Here is an 8961-nt window from a genome sequence, read left to right on the forward strand (position 1 = left end):
GTTGTCTCCAACTCTTTGTGACCCCAGGGACTGCAGCACACCAGGCCTCCCTGCCCGTCACCAACTCCTGGAGCTTACTCAAACTCATGCTTATTGAGTTGGTGATGCCATCCAACCATCTCATCCTCTGTCATCCCCTTCTCCTGCCTTCAGTCTTTCCCAGCATCAGAGTCTTTTGATCATTTGGAAAATATATGTATATATATATTGCTACCTTTAACAGATCAATGAGAGCATTTGGGGAAAAAATAGAAGTCTGTAGAAAACTAATCAAAAGTGAAAACAGGCAACTGTGGATGTAAGAGGTGGGGCAGGAGGTGAACACAATTGGTGAAGGGGGTCAAAAGGTTCACACTTGGAGTTATGAAATAAATAATCATGGAGCTGTAATATGCAGCATGGTGACCATGGTTTGTAGTGCTCTGTGGCATAAAAGACGTGTCAGATCTTGTGTCAGCATGTGGGCTCTTTGTTGTGGCCCACAGACTCCGGAGGGGGAGGGCTCCGTAGCTTAGTTGTTCCATGACATGTGGGGTCTCAGTTCCCCGACCGGGGATCGAACCCACACATCCTGCACTAAAACGCAAATTCGTGACCATTGGACCACCACGGAAGTCTCTGTATGACATATTTAAAAGTTAGTTGCTAAAAAAAAAAAAAAAAAAAAGTTAGTTGCTAAGAGAGTAAATGTTAAGTGTTCTTATCACAAGAAAAAAATATTTTGTAACATGTATGAGGACAGATGTTAATTAGACTCATCATGGTGATCATTTCACAGTATATACAAACATCGAACCACTGTGTTGTATATTCGAAACTAATAAAATGTTCTGTGTCAATTAGACCTCAATTTAAAAGACCAAAAAATTTAAAAAGCCGAGGAAGGGACTTCCCCAGTGGTCCAGTGGTTAAGAATCCACCTACCAATGGAGGAGACAAGGGTTCAGTCCCTGATTGGGGAAGATTCCACATGCCTGGGAGCAACTAAGCCTGTGAGCCATAGTTACTGAGCCCAAGCTCTGGAGCCCGTGCTCTGCAACAAGAGAAGCCACTGCAATGAGAAACCTGTGCACTGCAATAAAGAGTAGAGAAAGCCTGTATGAAGCAACAAAGACCCAGTGCAGCCAAAAATAAATAAATAATTTTTTTTTCAAAATGCAGAGGCAAATATTAACTCAAACAAAAATTGTATTAAAATGAAACCACAATATATTACATTTTTCAGCAGCGAATGACTTTTATAAACTGAAATGGTGTAAACAATCCTTAATTGAACTAAAAGTTGTGAAAGATTGGGTAGATGGCAGAGAGAAGTGTAAAGAGAATTGCAGAGAGTAGTATAAGAGAAATTCTCAACTATCTAGCAGGAAATAAAAAAATAATCTGAAGAGATTCTTTAACATAAGAATATTATTTAACATGTGGAATTACAGATCAGACATAATTTCTAAAAAGGATTTGAAAATGGTTATAACTGGGGATTAGAGGTACAGAATGAAAAAGTTCTGAACAGAAGGTCACTTATTTTTCTAATAAGTATTTTGACACTACTTGAATTTTTTACATATGAAACTTACATATAAATAATTTTTTAATTGTGAGGAAGGATCATTTGCAAACCAAATCCAACAATATAAAAAAAGGATCATAAAAAAAAATAAATAAGAAAAAAAATAAGAAAAAAAATTTAAAAAAAAAAGGATCATACATTTACACTCAAGTTGGATTTTATTCCATGGACCCAAGTATGCTTCCATATCTGCAAATAAATCAAAGTGATACACCACATTAACAAAAGGAGGATAAAAATCAAATGATCATCTCAAAAAATGCAGAAAGGGCATTTGACAAAATTCAATATCCATTAATGATAGAAAAACTCATCAAACTTGGTAAAGAGATAACATGTCTCAACATAATAGAGACCATTTATGACAGTCCCATAGCTAACATCACACTCAGTGACGAAAAGCAAAATAAGGGTGTAGGATTAAGAGATACAAACTACTATGTATAAAATAGAGAAATGAGGTTATATTGTGCAGTGCAGGAAATTATAGCTGTTATCTTGTAACAACTTTTAATGGAGTATAATCTGTTGAAATACTGAATCCCTACACTGTACAGCTGAAACTAATATTATAATGCAACTTTACTTCAATAAAAGTGAAATAGGGAACAGATTAAAATAAACAAATAAATAAACCAATAAGGAAAAAATAAAGAATAAAGGTCAAAGGCTTCTGTGATCCAGTCTCTAGCAACAAATGCCCACAGGTAGAAAATTGTTCTTGTTGAAATGGTGCCCAGATCAAAAGTCTCTAAGGAAACCATAACCTACTCAGACTTTTAAAGACTAAGCCAGTTTGGAACTAAAAATAAAAAACTTCCTTAGCTCCCTAGAAAACAGATTCAAGTCAAGTAAATAAAATATCAAGTTCACTTTATGTTGAAGTCCAAAAATATATATTGGTCTTCAGTTTTAATTCTCTTTAATCATTTTAATGTGTATGTATATATATATTCACACACACATATATACACACATATCATCCTTTATTCAAACCTCCATAAGATGTGGATTCTTATTTTTCATTCTTCACTTTTAATTATTTTGATTAAGTGGTTAACACTGCAATCCAGTTACTAGAGTTTCTTTCTTATAAGTTAGAGTTTTCAGATAAAATACAAAGATGATCAGTTAAACTGGAATTTCAGATAAAGCACAAGTTTTTTTAGAGTAATGTTTTTCAAATACTGCATGAGACATACCCTAAAATTATTCCTTGTTTATCTGAAATTCAAATTTAAATGGGCATCCTAATTTTTATTTGCTAAATACGACAACCCTGTTTTAAGGGTTCCCTCTGTTGAGCTCATCTCATGTCTGTCTCTGAGTCAGCCTAAGCTGCAGTTGCTGTTTTCAGTCCATCTAAAGCCATCATTCTCTGTGCCTGCTCATTCCAGGACCTCCCAAGCCTTTGTTCATCCTAAAGTGGAGCAGTCTCTGCCTTGCTGGCCTCAGCTAGTGGCATTTCCCTTTGCTCTCTTCCCCTTGACACCCGCCATACACCACTAACAGAGTCTGTGTCTTTGTAAAAGATTTGGTGACACTCAACACTGACTTTTGCCGACAAAGGTCCTTATAGTCAAAGCTATGGTCTTTCTAATAGTCATGTACAGATGTGAGAGTTGGACCATAAAGAAGGCTGAGTGCCAAAAAAAACTGATGCTTTCAAATTGTGGTGCTGGAGAAGATCCTAGAGGGTCCCCTTGGACAGCAAGGAGATCAAACCAGTCAATCCTAAAGGAAATCAACCCAGAATATTCATTGGAAGGACTGATGCTGAAGCTCTAATAGTTTGGCCACCTGATGCGACAAGCCAACTCATTGGAAAAGACCCTGATACTGCGAAAGGTTGAAGGCAGGAAGAGAAGGGGGCAACAGAGGATGAGATGGTTGGATGGCATCACCGGCTCAATGGACATGAGTTTGAGCAAACTCCGAGAGATGGTGAAGGACAGGGAAGCCTGGCATGCTGCAGTCCATGGGGTTGCAAAGAGTTGAACATGAATTAGTGACTGAAGCACAACACCGCCACAGAATACTAAATATGACTTAGAGAAAATAGAAAAAAAGGTGGAAGAGATTTCACTTGGGACCTTCTCAGGGAAAACTCTAGTTCCCAGATGGCTTCCTTCTCCTGTGTTCCACGACCATCACATCCTCCTCTGGTGATGAAACCACGTCCCTCAGTCCTTTAGACTATGACGTCCTTCCCCCTTTTAGCAGAGCCCACTTACTACCCAGAGGTGTGACCTCCCCTTGCCCTTACCAGCGGAATTTATAGGGAGCAAGAATCCCCCAGGAGTGGTGGAAATGTTTCACATCTTGACTGCAGTGGTGATTGTGTGAGTACACACGTTTGTCAAGGTTCATGAATTCTACACATTGAATGCGTGCGTTTAATGACATATTAATGATGCCTCAATGAAATGGATTTTTGAAAAATATCCCCTGGCAGTGCTTTTACAAAAGCATGAATTAATCATTCTTTAATCTAAAAGAACACTACAGGGATTTCACCAGTCCAGGATGTTGCGTTTCCCCAGGTTCTGGCACTGGGGTGAAGATGTGCCTCCTTTGGGAGACTTCCGTGCTGGTCCAGTGGCTAAGACTCTGCGCTCCCAATGCATGGTCTCGGGTTGGATCCCTGGTCAGGAAACTAGACCCCACATGCCTCAGCTAAGAGTTCACATGCCACAACTAAGACCTGGTGTGACCAAATACATAAATAAATAATTTATAATAAGATTTATTATAATAAATAAACCAATCTTAAAAAAAACTGTGCCTCCTTTAGTTTCTTGTGGGAACCTCTAAATAGCACACACGCAGACACCTTAGAGGTGGTGCAATATAGTTCATCTAAATATCTTACAGGGAATTCCCTGGCAGTCCAGTGGTTAAGACTTGGCACTTTCACTGCTGTGGCCTTGGGTTCAATTCCTGGTCAGAGAACTAAGATCTCACAAACCACACAGCATGGCCAAAAAGAAAGAAAAAAAAAAAAAAAAACCAAAGGGAAAATTGTTTACTAGTGAACTCTCTATGTGACCGGGAGACACAAGCAAGATGGTGTTTGGTGAAACAATTCCATTAAGACAAAAGCATTCCATCTCTACACAAATGCTAGCGTGTGAAGCAATATTAAAAATGGAATCATTAAACAGGGATATCCTCTGAACTAGTACATGTGGGGTAGTGGGGTGGGGTTGGGGACATGTTTTAGTGTTGGTTTTCAGGAATTGTCTTGACTTCCAGGATTTTTCTACTCAACAAAGGGAAAATTCCATTTTCAGCTCAAACTCTAATCAGGAAATTATTCTTCAAAAAAAAAAAAAAAAAAAAAGATGTGTGTGGGGGGCGAGGCGAACAGCTGAAAAACTCTTCATTACTCCACGGCCCAGAAAATACAAACAGGACAGAGAAACTGGAAGAGTCCCAGCTCCAACCAGATAATAGCCATTTCTGGGTAAGGAACAATTTCGGACCAGACACTATGCAGATAATACAGGAGGAAACAAATCTCTTAGGTCAAGAGTGGGTACTTAAGTGAAACCTCTGAAAGCACGTAAACAAACTTGGACAACCTTCCATAAACTTTAATAAATAAGTGTGGGACTTCCCTGGCAGTCCAGTGGTTAAGAATCCGCCTTCCAGGGCAGGGTTGTCATTCTATCCTTGGTTGGGGAGATAAGATCCCCCATGCCACAGGGCAACTAACCCTGTGTGCTGCAACAAAGACCCAGTGCAGCGAAAAAAAAAAAAATTATTTTTAGTAAAATATAAATAAATGCTTTGATACCAAAGAGAGAGAGAGAAGAAAGAAGAAATAAAGTAATCCAATACCAAACCAAGACAGAGCCATGAGTCCCCAGTGAGCAGAGCGTCAGAAGAAACCAGAAGAGGATTATGACCAGAAATAGCATAATAAGAATAACGTTGATAACTACCTTGAACAGCCCCTTTGCAGTCAGGACTATTTCCAAGTGTTTTACATGCATTTGGTCCTCACAACAGCCTTGCGAGCTAGGACTGTTATTCATCCCACTGTGCAGTTGATGAAACTGAAGCATGCAGACCTCAAGCTATTTGCACAAAACTACACTGCAGTTGAGTAACAGGGTCCAGATGCAAATCCATCTTCATCTGTTTGCAAATCCTTAATCCTTGAGCACTGTGCTGTAGTCCCTTACTGCTCCAAGTGTGTTCCGTGGACCAGCAGTAGCAGGAGCAACCCTCTGGAGCTTGTTAAAATGCAGACTCTCAGGTGGCGCCCCCAGAGCTGCTGAATCTGAACATGTATTTGGTGGTGCTAGTGGTAAAGAACCCTCCTGCTGAAGAAGGAATTCATAGGGCCTGGACTCCATCTCAGGCCTGTCCGTGCTGGCCGTGCTCGGCTGCCTCTCCAGCGGACTCTGAACTCTCTGCTTAGTGCCTGTAGGGACGACAATGGAAGGATAAGACCCCCTCCAGGCAGGGGAATCTTGAAGATCACATCCAGGCTACTCATTGCCTAAGAGGAAGCATACCGTAATCACCCCTGTCTCCGGACAGGTCATAAACTTTTTTCGTATCTATCAGGATGTAATCACAGGCTTATCGATTATTAACTGGTTGGAATGTAACTGCGGACTTAATGACTATTGACTGTTTGGACACGTACACATGGGGTAGGTGGTGGGTCTGGACACGTACGCATGGGGTATAAAAGATTTTCACAAATGCTGGACGGGGTCCTTGGCTAAGAGGAGACTCTGCCTTGGGTCCGCCGGTGTAATAAACTGCACTCCACTATCTGCATTGTCCTTCTGAGTGAGTCTGTTTCCCGGAAAGCGTGGCTATAACACTGCCAGTGCAGGAGACATAAGAGACTCGGGTTCGACCACTGGGCAGGAAGATCCCCTGGAGGAGGGCATGGCAACCCACTCCAGTACTCTTGCCTGGAGAATCCCGTGGACAGAGGGGCCTGGTGGGCTACAGTCCATGGGGTTAAACAGAGACATGACTGAAGCAACTTAGCACACACGCACACACAGGTGATGCTAGAGTATAGAAATTTGAAAAGTACTACTCGAGTCCTTTCAGAAGACAGATCAGTCCTACCTGGTTCAGATTGATCACAGGTTCCTTCTTGAGAATGTACTGAAATGGACATCAAAAGCTGTTGCATAGAATTCATCATTATTTTAAATAAATTATGCTGTTTTTTGTAGTAAGTGTTACAGGAAGGGCCACGCCATCCAGGACCTGAGGGTGGGCTTTTTCCAACACTCAAAAGTGAATTGTCCAAGGAGTCAACGGTGCTGACAAAGCAAGAGACGACAGGAAAGGGCACCTGGGTGGAGAGCAGAAGGATAGGGGGCTCAGGAGAACTGCTCTGCCGCATGACTCGCGGTCTGGGGTTTCATGGTGATGGGGTTCGTTTCCTGGTTGTCTTGGCCGATCACTCTGACTCAGGCTCCTTCCTGGCAGCGCGCACATCACTCAGCCAAGATGACTTCCAGTGAGGAAGATCCTGGGAGGTGGTAGGGTGTGTGGAATCTCCTTTTTTGACCTTTTCTGAATTCTTCCAGTTGATGAGGGTTTGTGAGTTTCCTGTTCCTTAATAGGACCTCCTGTCATAAAATAGCTCAGGCAATAGCTCAGATTGTAACATGGTTACAATCGTGCCTGGCCAGGGTGGGCGGTTTTAGTCACCCTCTAACAGAAGTAAAACAACACATAGCTTGCTAAGTTCTTTCAAGTAGCAGAGACTAGGCACACCCGAGTTAATTTACAGCCACGCTCTTAAAATTTTTCCACCAAACACCCCAATAGCTGAGTGTACACCCCCAAAGGTTCTGGGAACCATATCCTGTTTTCTTTCTTCCCTATCTTCCTTTTACTTTTTGGTAAGCAACTTTACTGAGATATAATAAGATTCATCTGTTAAATTTGCAATTCAGTGATTTTTAATAAATTCACTAAATTCGCAGAGTTTTACGGCTATCACCATAATCTAGTTTTAGAACATTCCTGTTACCTCAGTAAGACCCTTCATGTCTCTTTACAGTTAGTCCCCATTCCCATCACCAACCCCTGTCTCTATAGATTTGCTGACTCTAGACATTTATGTCACTGGAATCATGGAATATGTGGCCTTTTTCATATGGCTTTTTTCACTGAGTATAATCTTTTTGAGGAGTATCCACACTCTTGCCTACCCAGGGATCAAACCAGGTCTCCCACATTGCAGACAGATTCTTTACCATCTGAGCCACCAGGGAAGCCCCACTGTAGCCTGTAGCCTTGATTCTTTTACTACTGCATTGTCCATTGCATGGAGTTGAGGCAGGCTTTAGGTGGGCTCCAGGCTAGACATTTACAACTGGCCTCCTGTTTACATTTCATGGCGCAGGAAACAAGTGGGCTTCAGGCCAGACACTTAGAACTAGCCTGCTGCTTGCATTTCCTGAGGCAAGAGATAGGTGGGCTTCAGGTTAAGCATTTACAATCAGCCTCCTGTTTGCTCTCGAAATGGAAGTAACAGAAACAGTATACACAGCCAGGCTTTGTCTCTTAAAGCGAACACTTTAAGATAATAGTCATGGCAGAAACAGAGAGAGGCTAAAGCCTGTTTGAATAAAAGATCAAGAAGTCATATGTTTCCCATCCTTGGAGCAAGGGAGGCATTGCACATGTGCAGAAAGGCTCCTTGGGGGTCAAAAGGAGAGGACACCACTCCACGGTATGTGATGCCAAGGCTCCCCCATAGACCTCTGGGCTGGAATCCATCTTGGAAAAAACTGTGCACACATGTTGGGGAGGGTCCTAGGGCAAGTGAGGCGTGGAAAAAGAAACCAGATAATTGGCCAAAGGTCAACAAAAGCCCAGAAGAGCTGCCCCCATATAAATGATTTAAGCACCTCTCTTGCAGTTCTCCTCGTTAGAGAGATCACCCACACCCTTCCTCTCTGGGTGCACATCTCTGCCCTGCTCCCACCTCATCTAAACAGGCTGACCCTTTGTGTGCGCTCCCACTTGCCGTGCTGTGTCTCCAATAATAAACCTCACAAAGACACAACTCTCGAGACTCGCGCAGAATCTGCTGGCGTGTCTTCCCATGTGTACTCTGCTTTTCCAATAACCGCTTTACTTTTCTCTACCTTCCGCTTCCTCATCAGAGTTCATTCCTGTCAAGGCAGGCAAGGCCTGGGGGCTCAGGCCCTAGCTGTTAGCCTCTGTGGTCTAGCAGTTAGGACTCTTGGTCAGAGAACTGAAGTCCGCTTTCAGTGACTTCGCGGCTGCTGCTGCTTACTGCAAGCTACTGCTCACCACTGCGTGTGTCCAAAAGCAGGCCCATGGCCACTTTTATTGTTTAACAAGCTTGAAAAAAAAAAGTTTGATGCCTCAAT

This window comes from Cervus elaphus, chromosome 24 (assembly GCF_910594005.1).
Source record: "Cervus elaphus chromosome 24, mCerEla1.1, whole genome shotgun sequence".
NCBI lineage: Eukaryota > Metazoa > Chordata > Mammalia > Artiodactyla > Cervidae > Cervus > Cervus elaphus.